Below are 14454 nucleotides of genomic sequence, written 5' to 3'. Positions count from 1 at the left end.
GTGTTTACCGAGCTGATCACTAACCCTTATATACAGGGTGGTCCATTGATCGTGATCGAGACAAATATCTCAAGAAATAAGCGTCAAACGAAAAAACTACAAAGACCAAAACTTGTCTAGCTTGATGGGGGAAACCAGATGGCACTATGGTTGGCCCGCTAGATGGCGCTGCCATAGGTCAAACGGATATCGACTGTGTTCTTTTAAATAGGAACCCCCATTTATTATTCATATTCGTGTAGTACGTAAATAAATATGCATGTTTTAGTTGGACCACTTTTTTCGCTTTGTGATAGATGGCGCTGTAATAGTCCCAAACATATGGCTCACAGTTTCAGACGAACAGTTGGTAACAACTAGGTTTTTTAAATTAAAATACATAAAGTAGGTATGTTTCAACATTTTATTTCGGTTGTTCCAATGTGATACATGGACCTTTGTGAACTTATCATTTCTGAGTACGCATGCTCTTACAGAGTGATTACCTGTAAATACCACATTAATACAATAAATGCTCAAAATGATGTCCGTCAATTTCAATGCATTTGGCTACACGTGTAATGACATTCCTCTCAACAACGAGTAGTTTGCTTTCCATAAAGCTCGCACATGTATTGACAATGCGCTGACGCATGTTGTCAGGTGTTGTCAGTGGATCATGATAGCAAATATCCTTCAACTTTCCCCACAGAAAGAAATCCGGGGAGGTCAGATCCAGTGAACGTGCGGGCCATGGTATGGTGCTTCGACGACCAATCCACCTGTCATGAAATATGCTATTCAATACCGCTTCAACCGCATGCGAGCTATGTGCCGGACATCCATCATGTTGGAAGTACATCGCCATTCTGTCATGCAGTGAAACATCTAGTAGTAACATCGGTAGAACATTACGTAGGAAATCAGCACACATTACACCATTTAGATTGCCATCGATAAAATGGGGGCCAATTATTCTTCCTCCCACAATGCCGCACCATACATTAACCCGCCAAGGTCGCTGATGTTCCACTTGTTGCAGCTATCGTGGATTTTCCGTTGCCCAATAGTGCATATTATACCGGTTTACGTTACCGCTGTTGGTGAATGACGACGCTTCGTCGCTAAATAGAACGCATGCAAAAAATCTATCATCGCATTGTAATTTCTCTTGCGCCCAGTGGCAGAACTATACACGACATTTCGTTCTTTGTAGTTTTTTCGTTTGATGCCTATTTCGTGAGATATCAATGGACCACCCTGTATACAAGAGGATTTACAAGTTCTTTTTTTCCAAGTGTATTTTTTTTTTATTAAGATATGACGCGGCTCACACAAACTATCACTCACTGGGTTATATTTCTTGCACATAGAACACTAAAACACGCTATTTTTACTACTGAGAACGGAGCGCACGAATTGCGTATCTTGAACGGCCGCTGTCTTGATAGGACTAACAGGGGGATATAGAACGTGTACAGAGAAGGGCAGCACGAATGGTCACAGGTTTGTTTAATCTGTAGGAGAATGTCACAGACATACTGAAGGAACGGTATTGGAAGCTCTTGAAGATAGGCGTAACCTATCCCGAGAAAATTTATTAACAAAGTTTCAAGAACCAACTTCAAATGATTACTCTAAGAATATACTACAACCCCCTGTGGATCGTTCACATAAGCACCGTGAAGAGAAGATTAGAATAATTATTGCACGCACAGAGGTATTCAATCAATCATTCTGCCCGCGCTCCATACCTGAATGGAACTGGAAGAAACCCCAATAACTGGTACAATGGGACATAGCCTTTGGCATACACCTCATGATGGTTTGCAGAGTATAGATGTAGATGTATGTCCACATCTTTTGTCGTGCACAGTCGTAGACGCACGGGGATAGAAAGGCATGCACGAAAATATTGAGGAAGGAACACATGTATGTATGGGCGTTCTCGCGTCCGCACTTTGCCACATTGCGTAAGCAATCTTCTATGAATCCCGTTCTTTGCTTGGGAGCTTGTGTTGCGTTTATATTTTATTAAAAGACTATCGAAAAAGACAACGCAAATATGGCTGTGGGTAAAGAAGTATCTAAATAACAGATGTACGAGAAATACAAAATGATGAACACCGATTTGTCTGCAAATCTCGGAAGGAGCTTACAGCGAGATTTTACGTGTTCTGCTTGGGAAACTGCAGAAATAAGGCTAGCATTAAGATTCCTGTAGCTAGTACCCGGGGACTTACATACTAGTTTGAACTATTTATTCCGTGTTTCAAAGCAAAGCATTTCAGTGCGGTGGTTATTCCTGAAACTGAGAAATACTTAAGGGAGATTCTTATTCGTTATGTAAACATTAACTAACTTTCAGTACGTCATTTGTGCACACAACTTTAATAATGGAAGATAATATGTAGATTAACATCCCCAGTCTCGATAAATGTGGGAATTTTATAGACGCCGGAATCCACCAGAACGGAGGTTGTGTTTTCCATTTGTTCAATTATTTATTTGTTTGCATCATGAAAGTTCTTAATTTCTATTTCTAGTAATTTGTTGAGGAGCTACACACACGTCCCATCACTTCTTTTATTCAGACGTCAGGTTCCTCTGTTGTTGTGCTATAAGTCGCCGTAGCACGAATATTCGTCCACAGTTTTCAGATACCGGTACTCTTCTCATAAATTTCTGGCTTATTCTTTTGTTTTTCTGCTTCGAAACTTACGGTACCTTATTCTTTACAGAAACGTGATCGTGGACTCTTTACTAATACTTTACACTGAGGGTAACACATCTCAAATTTTTATTCAAATAATCTTCAAAAGCGGCATTTCATACGATTTCTTTCTTTGTCTGTGATCATCTCCAATCTTAAGCGTGTTTCCTTTGGTGTCAACAGACATAACTGCACATAAATCGCTTCACAGAGTAACCTCAACATACTATACAACAAACTAGTGATGGGCTAAACTGCGATTTTCCGATATCAGTGATTTCTGTGAATGCTACTTTTCAGTATCTGTTATTCTTAACTGTGATTTGTCGCAGTTAAGAGTCGCAGTTAAGGAACCTAAGTCGCGTATCCCTCCGCCACTGCTATTTCTGCTACTTCCGCGATTTCTGCGACTTCTGCGATTTCTGCTACTTCTGCGATTTCTGTGACTCCTGCGATTTCTGCGACGTACCACTGTATGAAAAAGTTACATCTGTCCACACAGAAAATTGCATCTCAACAAATCTGTCATTGGTAAGTATGTTTTACGTTTATTCTTCCGTTGGCTTTAATTTTGTATTAAAGAAACAACTGTGAAAATATTAATAGTGTAATTAATATGTAAGTAGCCGCACAGTACCGTAATAGTTCGTGTTTAGAAACTGAATTCTAACATATTGTTATGTTCATAGGTACCTGAACTACATTTCAGTCACTCAGTAAAGTGATAATTCAAAATATCATTGTCAACAGAGCTGAAGAAATTGTCAGTCTTTAGACCGTTTTCGTCAGACGAGAGGTTAGTTTCTAAGCGTTTTGATGGACTTAATTACTTCAGTGAGATCGTTCTTGCGAATGTGATATAGCAAATATTAGCAAATGTGATATAGCAAATATTAGCAATCTACTCTGTCAATTATATTGCTAGTAAAGTGACAGCAAAAATTGTTTAATAATCCTTGTGTTTTTGCAGACGCAGTTCTGACTGATTACTGTTTGCTGTACATATCTATCCACATGAAGGCTGTTGAGAGAGACTCGTGAAGATTCAAGACAGCTCTTAGAGGATTTGGAGTTTAAAAGTGAAATAATTATGAAGTAAGTGTGTGACTGATTAAAGTGTTTTATTGAAGTTGTGCGATTTTAAAGGAATAATAAATGTTAAATACATTGAGTGAATAATAAAAATCTCATTTTCCACATGTTAAGCCGTCCTATACCCGTAATTTTCCGCCACTTATTTATTGGTAAACACTTGTTGGATACCGACGTGCCGCCGCCCCCCCCCCCCCCCCCCTTTCACACCAATCTTGGTGTGACACTGACCTGTAACATATCCCGAAGTCTACAATATGCATTTTGAGGCTGTTGATATGAAAGTGGGAAGTACAGATCTTCCAGTTAAATCAGGAATAGCTTAAGTGCATTACTTGAAAGTGACACAGGAAAAGCTTACTTATGTAGGTGGTAGTAGTGTCGGCAAAAAGTTCTTGTGTGTGAAGTTGCCATGTAGAACACCAGGTGTAAAACTTTTCTCCCGAGTCTTGAACTGTGTCGGAACAAAAGTGAGGCATTCATATGACTGTTTTCATTTCTCTACACTTATACAGATGTCTGAGATCTGCTGTGTTAACATTGCAAAGTCCTGTAGGCATGTGGAGTATTAACCAAAACTGTCATATTGGAAGCAGAATCAAACACATTTGTTACGTTACTTGATATTTTCAGGAGAAAAAGGCAATGTTGCTTCTTATTAATATAATACATTCAGAGTCACAGCAGTATTTGACCAACCATAACTGATGCTGAATGTGCATGTCGTCATATAATATGAAGGGCTTATTTCAATAGTGGTACAAGTCCATTACCTACACTTTTCTGTCTATAATGCTTCTGAAGTTAGCGATCCAAACAAACATAAATAAAGGTTCATCTCTAGCAAGAGGCCATATGCTTGAATATTTCTGGTATCTCAACTGCAGATTTTTCAGCACTCATTTAACTTTACGACTCTATATCTCAAAATTAACAAAAATGGACTTGTACCACTATTGAAATAAGCCCTTCATATGCACACACAGCACATCGATCTCGTGAGGCACAAGGCTCATAACGAAGTACGTACGTCGGTCAACAGATGACACTAGGAAAAGCATGTTAACTGCGCTTTTTAGTTGCTACTTGCGACTCTTAGTTGCGATTTGTCACAGAAATCATCGCAGTTTGACTCGGTAGCGAATAGCGTAGTATGAACTTTGCTCAACAGATGGCAGTGCTAACTGCGCTTTTTAGTTGCTACTTGCGACTCTTAGTTGCGACTTTTCACTGAAATCGCAGAAAGCAGTGCTAAATTCGACCAATAGATGGCTCACGTCTTTGAATGTGAAATACTACTTGCGACTGCTAACTGTGACTGAAATCGCAGTTAGATTCTGTAAAGTTGCTACTGTGATATCTGTGACTTCTCAGTCACTGCGATTTCTAACAGATACGCGATTTCCTGCCCACCACTAATACAAACACACATGAGCCTGTCGTCTGCTAAAAAGCACGAAGATTCCCACCGAAGGCGGTTATGCATCATGTGGACGCACCTTCATGATAGATCGGTAGGTAAAATACACCTTTTAAAATGTTCATCGGTATGGTCGCCAGAATGTAGTGTTCCTATTGGATTTCATAGTTTAGATTTAACTTACTTCAATCAGTGAAGATTAAATGTTATTCTGCTTTTCTCAATCTTCTCAGCTGAACTTGGCCTTGGACGCAACGATGTAAAAGTATGTCCACAGAATGCCTCTTTCCTCGTGAGCAATTGCAATTGCACGGGAATAATAGGGGCATGCACAAAAATTTGTGGAAAGAACGCATTGGCATTCCCGTGTCCACATGTTGCCTGATTGCGCAAGCAGTCTGCCATGGATCCCACAGTTTGTTTGGGTGCTTGTGCTGCGTTTATTGTGATGAAAAGACGACAAGAAGAAAACACACAGGCGACTATAGGTAAAGGAGTGTCTGAATAACAGAGATGCGAGAAATGTATAATGACAATGCTTTTTTCGAAATTACAGAATGAGGTCACAAGGACATCTTAGATTTTCTGCTAGGAAAAGCTGCAGCGATAAGGCTGGTAATAACGTTTCGTTAAGTAGTAACCAGCGACATATATACCTGTTTGAACTATTTACTTCGCATTTCAAGACGAAATTTTTAATTGACTATTCCTGAAAGTGGGAAATACGGGAGGTTCGTATTCATGTGAAGATTAATTAACTTTCAGTGAGTCATTTTATTTTATAGGGAAAGCTGCTAACACAATGTTAATCATGAAAGATTATATGTAATTAACATCCTTGCTCTCGGCAAACTGGGAATTTCGTAGAGACGAGAATCCACGCGAACGGGGGTTGTGTTTTTTTTTTTGCATCATTAATGAGCTTCATTTTGTTTCTAGTAGTTTGTGAGGAGCTGCACGTAAGACTTTACTTCTTTTGTTAAGATGTCAGGCTCCCCAGTTGTTGCAATAGCATAAATATCCATCCAAATTTCTGCCTGCTTGTTCTCCGTTTGCCCACATCGTTATTTACAGTAATATAATTGGAGGCTTTTTATGTAATACTTGACCCTCAGGGCACCACATTTCAATTTTTTTTCGAGTTATCTTTAAAAGTAGGTTTCTATGCCACTCTTCTTTGTCTATAATCATATCTAAATTTATTTATTCTTCCTTTGAAGTCAACAGACATGATGCACAGCAATCGCTTCTCCATAACCTCAACAGACTACACAGTAACACACATCCGACACTAGCTGCCTGTCGTCTGCTAAAAAGAACATACATTTCCATCAAAGGTGGAAAGCAATGTGCTTTATGCATGGCCTACATTTCCAGGAAATTATGCATCCACAAATGCTTAAGCATACTTGATCCGTTAAAATTTGACACTATGTTGAATAGGAAAATGGCATCATGTAGGTGCACCTTAAAACCTCTTTTCCTTATTATGCAATATATGCCGGGAGGTGACAACATAAAACAGTTTCTATTTTTCTACGATAATTGTACAAACATCTTTTGCTATAAATTCTATATATTGTTTAAAACCATTTGCAGTGCCCATCATATAACAAAAGACCACAGTCTCCACATTAATCTTGAAAACACTGCTAAGTGGTTCAGAATTCTAAACTGAGAATGAATAGTTCGGAGTGACAAGTTAGTACATCTGTTTTACACAGGTTACTGCCATTGTTATGTCTTCCAGAATTTATTGTTAGGACAACGCACTTCTCCAATGTTGTACGGCATTTCGTGGATTGTACACATCACGCATGTGGAGGTAATTCCTCTGCAGCTGCTATCTCATCTTCAAGATGTATTGTGCCATGGCCTGGTTCCCCACATGCACACAAGACAATATATCCACACAGTAGTTGTGCTCCCTTAGACAATACTTTGTTTCATTGTTCTTTCATTGGCAAGTATCATTCGTCAGTAGGGTATACATAGGGATACACATCATTCTTCCGGGATGATATGTAACACAACAGGAGTTGGGCACAATGATTTGAATACCTACTTGACATTCTGTAAGGCTGCTCTAGGCATCCAAAACAGCTTGATTCCTACTAGCTATCAAAGTTTATAAATTTGTTATCAGTGTCATTTTATATCATTCCTTGCTTAGAAATTGTTCTATTTCAGTTCCTGAAGAGGGCTCAGGGACCTTAATTTTTTTTTCTGTATGGACAACAGTGGTTTGTTAATATTGAAACCTAGTAATTTGGAAAGTCAGTGAAGTAGCGTTATTCCACTTTCACCAAACTAATCTAGGACATTTCCGAAAATGTAGATGGGAGCATTATTACTGCGGAAGATACATTTTCTTTGAATAATACAGTCCCAGAATAAATAAGTTCATTTAAGATGGTTGCACAGACATGCCTGACCACTTAATCAGGTATATACACATTGTAGTTCAAAGTTTATGCAAAGTTTTACCACACTGTTCAGTAATGGAAAGTGATGATAGAAAAATTTTTGCAGCAGATATGACAACTTGTTGTTTATCATTAAAATAATTCACAAAGAGAGACAGTGCAATTGCATAAGGCACAGTCCATACAAGTAAAATGTTGCAGTTGAATAGTCAGTGGTGTACAAATTGTAGGGAGGGACACAATGCCGAGCACAGTGAGATAAAAAAGAAAATGCTCACAATAAATATTCCAGTGAAGTGACAGTTTGGATAAAAGTGCTATTAGGTAGCAATTTCTGTGATGTTCGGAACAACGTTAGAAAATACCAACTTTGCTGCTGTGGCCACTGTCAGGTAATATGATACCCACATACATAATTAGTCGCCATATAACAAGAGCTTTATTATGCTTCCACAACGTGATTATAAACAGACCACTCCATCTACAGATAGTTACATCTGCCGCTACAGAGGACGATGATACCAGGGACTGCTTCCTTTACTCACCAAACAGTTCACAGATGAACATTCTTCTACCAATTGCAGATTTAAGCTACTGCACTGCCTCACTCAATCAGTTGCCTAACAGTTGGTTCCATTTGACGACCGATTCTACTAGCAGTTATGAAGTCACCAGCAGCTAGCTAAAATTATCATCTCACTGCCACAATCATTGCCAAGTGTCATCACAGTACATGTATCATAAATAGAGCCTGAACTATAAACTGTCACGCACAGCAGTCCGGGCTGAACAACTATTGCATTAGTCAGTCAGTCAGTGTTCAGAACTTTTACAACACTGCCACACCTTCTCATCCAACTAAAGTTTATATTTATTGTACACATTATTTTATTAAATGACTGTTAGCTGTTACTTATTGTGTTGCCAACACATTTGTTTTACTCTAACTTTGCCCTGTGTCCAGAGAGTTGCAGCATACAAGCACACGACATGAATAAAGCACCTAATATGTGTGGTAGAGAGTTTGCTTCCTGTTACTTGCATATTGGGCACCAAACTTATTTGGTGAATATAAAATAAACTGGTGATGAGAATTCATAAAGGATTTCAGCAAGTTGCCAATGAGGGTTAAAGCTGATACATAAATTGGTGGCACAGATTTGAGAATTTATGAAAAGAAACATTGCTAAATCTACATAAACTGGCAATAACAACTCACGAAAAATGCCATAACTTGGCTACAAGAATTTAGTATACTGGTCTTTTTATTTTTCAGAAATAGTTCAACCTGACTTTCTACAGTGAATGATGGTCTCACTGCAACAGCTATCCAGCACTTATGAGTTGTCGCTGGAATGGATGTCCAATCTTGAACCACAAAAGGAAACCATCCAAGAAAACTTTAAGATCTTGCCACCATCATTTCTACCTTCCAACCAGAATAGAGAAGCCTCGCCAAATTATATTTCCCGACTGAAGAAACTTTCAATCACGCACTGATTATCAGGTGATGTCACACACAAAGCTATTCTTACTACAGATATTGGTGTGGAAGTGTTTAAACAAATTCAAAAGAAATAGATCACATGATCGTTTCGTATTCAGAAATTAAAGTTAGTGTCACATTTTGGAGCACAAGTGCGATGATGCTGTAGCCAGGGATAAATTTCTTGGAGGCTTTTAAGGAACCAAATCAAGGTTATCAGGTAACAATGAATGGAAACTACAAGACTTAACTAGATATTGCAAATTTCTGTGTGAAAGTGACATGTAACAAGTCTTACACTGCTTCTCTCATTTGTAATATGCTTATTATGCACTCGCCTGATATTGCCTTTAATATGGGCACGTTAACAACCGCTAGTGTGAGCAGGTGCACTTCAATATGGAGACAGTTGTGTGCTTACAGTGCATAAGCAGCCCACATGGCCAAGCTCTGAATACTTTTCTTTTGAAACTCACAATGTTTTTATGCTATAAAACAGATCACAAATCTGAATTGGCTTTTGCCTGTTCTCAACTCACAAACAAAATCATTCCCATCTTTTCCAAGGTCTTCCAGTATCTCTTTTCCCATTCATTCTGTAGTTCAGGATCTTATGTTCTCATGGAGTGTTGTCTCTGATTTTCATGATACTGACAAAAGTTTTTCATAACAAAATTCAAATGTTTACAATGAACACGAGCAATTTGGTAGATTTTTGTGGACAAAAAAATAAAGTGAATGCTATCTTTTTCAGTAAATGACAAGGCTTTACCTGTGACACTGAAGAGTTAATAAAGTGCCATTGAAATTTCAAACTGATAAAGGCTCTGCAGTTTCTATAGTTGATCTACAGACATACAAGAAATTAGGCTCACCAAAGTTAACCGAGTTTCACATTTTGGTATTTATCAACAGAGTAATATATTCATGTAAAGCAGCAGATTTACTGGTTCTAACACACTAGTATTCACAATTCATGAGGAGTGAATGAGATTCCCACTTACGTTCCTACTGGAAAGTTGCAAACATCATTGCAAAAATATGATACAATTTTTTTAGAGGCAACAATAGCATTTTGAAGGCTTCAATATGCACATCATTATGAAGCCAAATGCTATGCCAAAATTCTGCAAAACACATAATATTCCATTTGCATTAAAGGACAAAGTGAAACAGGAGCTTGAGTATCTGTAACAGAATGGCATTATAGAATCAATTACTAGTAGCCGAAAGGCAACACCAGTTGTGGTAGTACAAAAACTGCATGGCACATTATTGATCTGTGGTGATTTCAAAGTGACTCAGAGTACAATCGGTTAATAGATTCCTATCCAGTTCCAAAACTAGAAGAGTTAGTGTCTGAATTAGCTGGCCGTGTATGTATATTTTGCAAAACTTGATTTGAAGGAAGCTACTTACAAATACCTCTGGATGAAGGAACACACAGATTTTTGGATATAAATACTCCATTTGGAGTTTAACAGTACATGAGATTGCCATTTGGGATTGTCAGTGAACCAAGTTTGTTCCAGCAATACTTGGAACTGTTAATTAGGAAATGTAGTAATGCTGTGAACTACCTGGATGACATCATTCTCTCAGGGAAAGGCTCCAGAAGGACTGTTATGTAATATGGAATATGTCTTTAAGGTTTTATGAGCAGCAAGTTTAAAGTGTAACAAAGAAAAGGACATAGTATTCTACTAGCAAGTCCAATATTTAGGACAAACCACAACACACCGAAACAATGAAAAACTTGTGAGCTCGCAAATATTTTCAAAATTAAATAGCTCGTAAACTAAGATCAACAGAAGTGTGCTACAAATGGTATGGTTATTGTGAAAGCTGTAAGAATTTTATACAGAAGTTTCAAAATAGTTAAAAAAAATACTCAATACATAATGCCTATAAATAGTGTACCACTGATCAGAGCAATCAGTTACACCATTGAAATGGTTGTTGTACCAGAGGAAAAGGTTGAAATCAGTGGTCCATTGAACAACATCTTTCTTTGGTACTTGAATACCACAGGTTAAAACACACTCCTATAGCAACGAACCACAGTTTTAAAATAAGATTTAATGAAAATCATTCACAAGCTCTTCACCAAATTCCAACTGAAAGGAAGTGTGGCTGATGATCTAGCAGGGAATAATGACCCCACACAAACTGTCATTATCCCTGAAAATGTTGCCATGATTTCTAGAATTGTTTAGCAAAATACAAGGAGACCCATCTAAAGAACTGCAGCAGAGACTGGTTTGAAGCATTTAGCACACACAAAATACTGAGCCTACATGTTTCCATTCAAAATCCAAAGCCACCAAGCTATACAACATTGGGCTCACTTTGTCAAACAGATTCTCACTCTGGTTGACAGCTGAAGCACATTTCCACTTGGAGTCGTGAATAAACAAAACTGGCTATTTCATTGTTCTGAAAATCCCACACAGCTAGCATTGAAGGATCAATCAAGCACCAAGTGGTTCATGCCAGGTGGGAACCACATCGGAGTGAACAGGTGTTTTGCTTTCTTGATAAATTCTTTGAAAATAGAGTCATTGCATTGGATTATTGCAAATTTACTGGTTCAGGAATGGATTGGCCTTCATTTTTACCTGATCTGACTCCCTGTGACTACTTTTTGCAGGGCACATTGAAAGACATTGTCTACTGGAACCATCCCACCACGCTGGATGAGCTGGTATTGGCAATCTGTGTGGCTTCTGAATCCATTTCCATTGAGATACTACAAGATGTGATGGCAAACTGCATTGTTCGTTTGCACCACCTGTGTACTTACTGCTAGTGATAGGCATTTTGAAAAGGTTGTGATGCGGCTGGAATGGCGGCTTACCGAGGACAAGTTTAATTACGTTTGCTGGTACTATTTGGGGTTAGCAGCTTTTCAAACTATTTTAGAACTTCTGTATAAAATTCTTACAGTTTTCAGAGTAAACATACCTTTTGTTGCTCTCGTCTATCAATCTTGAAATCAGGGACTCCTCAGGTGGACTCCCTCCATGTGCTGTAGTAGGTAAAATTAATTGCTACAGAAAGTTCGTTCCACATGTAGCATTCATAAGCAAACCACTTTCCAAACTATTATGCAAAGGCACAAAATGGATTTTGAACGACGAATGCCAAAGTACAGTTGATAAATTAAAACAATGTTTGTTAAATGCCAAATGTCTCATGATATATTGTCGAAATAAAATATTAACTATTGCATCAGATGCATTTGAGTATGGAATCGGTGCAATTTTGTCACATTGTCAAATGTCCAAGCATGTTCATGTCCAAAACAATGGCAGTTGCTCAGAAACATTACTTTCAGATTGAAAAGGAAGTTCTTGCAGTTATCTTTGCTGTTAACAAGTTCATGAATACATATACAGCTGAAGATAAATTCTCCTTGTGGACCACAAACCACTGGTGGCAACCTTTGGACCAAATAATACTGTTCCTTCCAGGACAGCCCAAAACTTACACAGTGGGAACTGCTTTTGCTAAACTATGACTATGAAGTAGTTTTCATGTTCACAGCTCAACACACTAATGAAGATTTGCTACCCAGTTGCCTAGGGCAGGATAAAAATTTTGGATTTTCTTCTGTTGTATTTTTTGGATTAAATTCAATCATCAAGAAACTGTGAAAATTTTTAACTGAATTCTAATTTAACTGCAAAGCTTGTACCAAGTATCTAATATTAAACACTACATTTAATTGGAGTGGCCTTTAGATAAAAAGTTGATTGAATAATAGTTGATTGAATAATAGTTGAATAACTAGAAATTAAATCACACTCACACGAGACGTGTTTTGACTGTCTACGTAGGTGTCATTTTAGTACATCCTGAATTGCTTAAATCCAAAGTGCTTCAAATTCTCCTTAAATGCCACTGAGGCTTAACCCATAGCAAATGCTTTTCCAGGGATCATTGCTTCTGGGAAGATGTAGCTGAAGATGTAAAAGTGATGTTGACTAAATACAACTCATGACAAAAATACCAGTCAGCTCCTCTATAATATTTTCCATGGCCACAGGCATCAGAACCCTTGTAACATTTACACATTTATTATGCTACACCATTTTTAGGAAGGTAAAATACTTGCTGATTGTCATTGATTACTTCTAGGAGTTAAAATATTTTGAGAAATAAATGGCACTTCATATTTCAAAACATATCATTCCATCGCTGTACAATTTGTGCAGACATTCAAGCCTCAAAAGTTCACTTGGCAGTACAATAAGGATACTGCATTGTTAATTTTTTCTTTCTCAGTACCTAACCACTCCAGTGATACAAAATCTCGAACTGAAAATACTGCACTTTATTGTCAACATTAAAACTGCTCAGGCATCAACAACTGTCGAGACAAAAGTGTTTCAATGATCAAGTACTCATTACCATGTGTAAATATGGAAACAAATCTTGAGTAGCAGCCAAAGTAATACAATAGTTCGGGAATATTCCATACAGAGTTCAGACTAATAATGGTGTCAAAATGTGACACAGAATCAAATGATGCTGCACAGTTTGCACACTCATACAGACAGGACTCCTAGGCTGTTGTCTTTTTCAGGCCCATGTGACTTTGTTGCAGCCAGCTATCTTGGGGGCCTGCAGTTGCAGCCGGCAGCCATACCTGACTTCATTTTCAGCAGCTGGACCCAACTGCAGCCATCAACGATGCCCAGATGGAAATGGACATCCCTCCTCATCCTACTCAGAAAGAGATGGAAGCTGATGTGGCAAATAGCTTGTCTGATACCCCCCACTGAGGTTTTGGGTACAGTTTTCCCTGGTACCGCAGGCAAATGGAATGGGGGAGCAATGCATGTGCACCTATCAGAAATGATGTTGGCAAGCATGGAAGCAAAGACATCCCATGCCAATGGAGGGATGCTGTATCTACTCTCAGATATGGTACACAAATATATCTACACAGGCTGCATAACTCCAGGCTAGCCTCCAGTGTGGCATCTCACATTTGTAATGAGTCAGTGAGTTGCCACATATGTGGTGCATGTGACAGGAACCTTATTACCCTTCCACCACTAGCCTGCTCTGTCTGCCGATAGTTAGGTTTGATGTCATAGATGACACATGCCAAGTAGTTAGCAGATGAACATTCCTGTGCCAACTACAGGTTTAAGAGGCTGCACAGCTTCACTTGCCAGTTGCCGAACAGCTCCGGGTGCAGTTATCGAGTAAAAAAAATGGCTCTGAGCACTATGGGACTTAATGTCTATGGTCATCAGTCCCCTAGAACAAGAACTACTTAAACCTAACTAACCTAAGGACATCACACAACACCCAATCATTATGAGGC

At 38.5% G+C, this 14454-nt stretch overlaps 2 long non-coding RNA genes across 4 annotated transcripts; both read left to right on the top strand.

The window, feature by feature from the left end:
* Positions 1 to 3141: 3141 nt before the first annotated feature.
* LOC126455750 (uncharacterized) lies at positions 3142 to 3785 on the top strand. The gene is made up of 3 exons (XR_007585359.1): positions 3142 to 3223; positions 3382 to 3488; positions 3663 to 3785. It is a non-coding gene; the product is annotated as an uncharacterized LOC126455750 (long non-coding RNA).
* Positions 3786 to 5118: 1333 nt separating this feature from the next.
* Positions 5119 to 10835, top strand: LOC126458102 (uncharacterized). 3 transcript variants are annotated; one of them, XR_007585576.1, is made up of 4 exons: positions 5119 to 5298; positions 5438 to 5692; positions 5761 to 5935; positions 8907 to 10835. It is a non-coding gene; the product is annotated as an uncharacterized LOC126458102 (long non-coding RNA). The 3 variants fall into 3 exon arrangements; XR_007585574.1 differs by having other exon boundaries at positions 5438 to 5935; XR_007585575.1 differs by lacking the exon at positions 5761 to 5935 and having other exon boundaries at positions 5122 to 5298; positions 8907 to 10833.
* Positions 10836 to 14454: the final 3619 nt, after the last annotated feature.

The sequence above is a fragment of the Schistocerca serialis genome, chromosome 2 (genome assembly GCF_023864345.2).
Source record: "Schistocerca serialis cubense isolate TAMUIC-IGC-003099 chromosome 2, iqSchSeri2.2, whole genome shotgun sequence".
Lineage (NCBI taxonomy): Eukaryota > Metazoa > Arthropoda > Insecta > Orthoptera > Acrididae > Schistocerca > Schistocerca serialis.
Note: the sequence above shows the minus strand (reverse complement) of the source record. Positions and strands in the feature narration are given on the sequence as shown.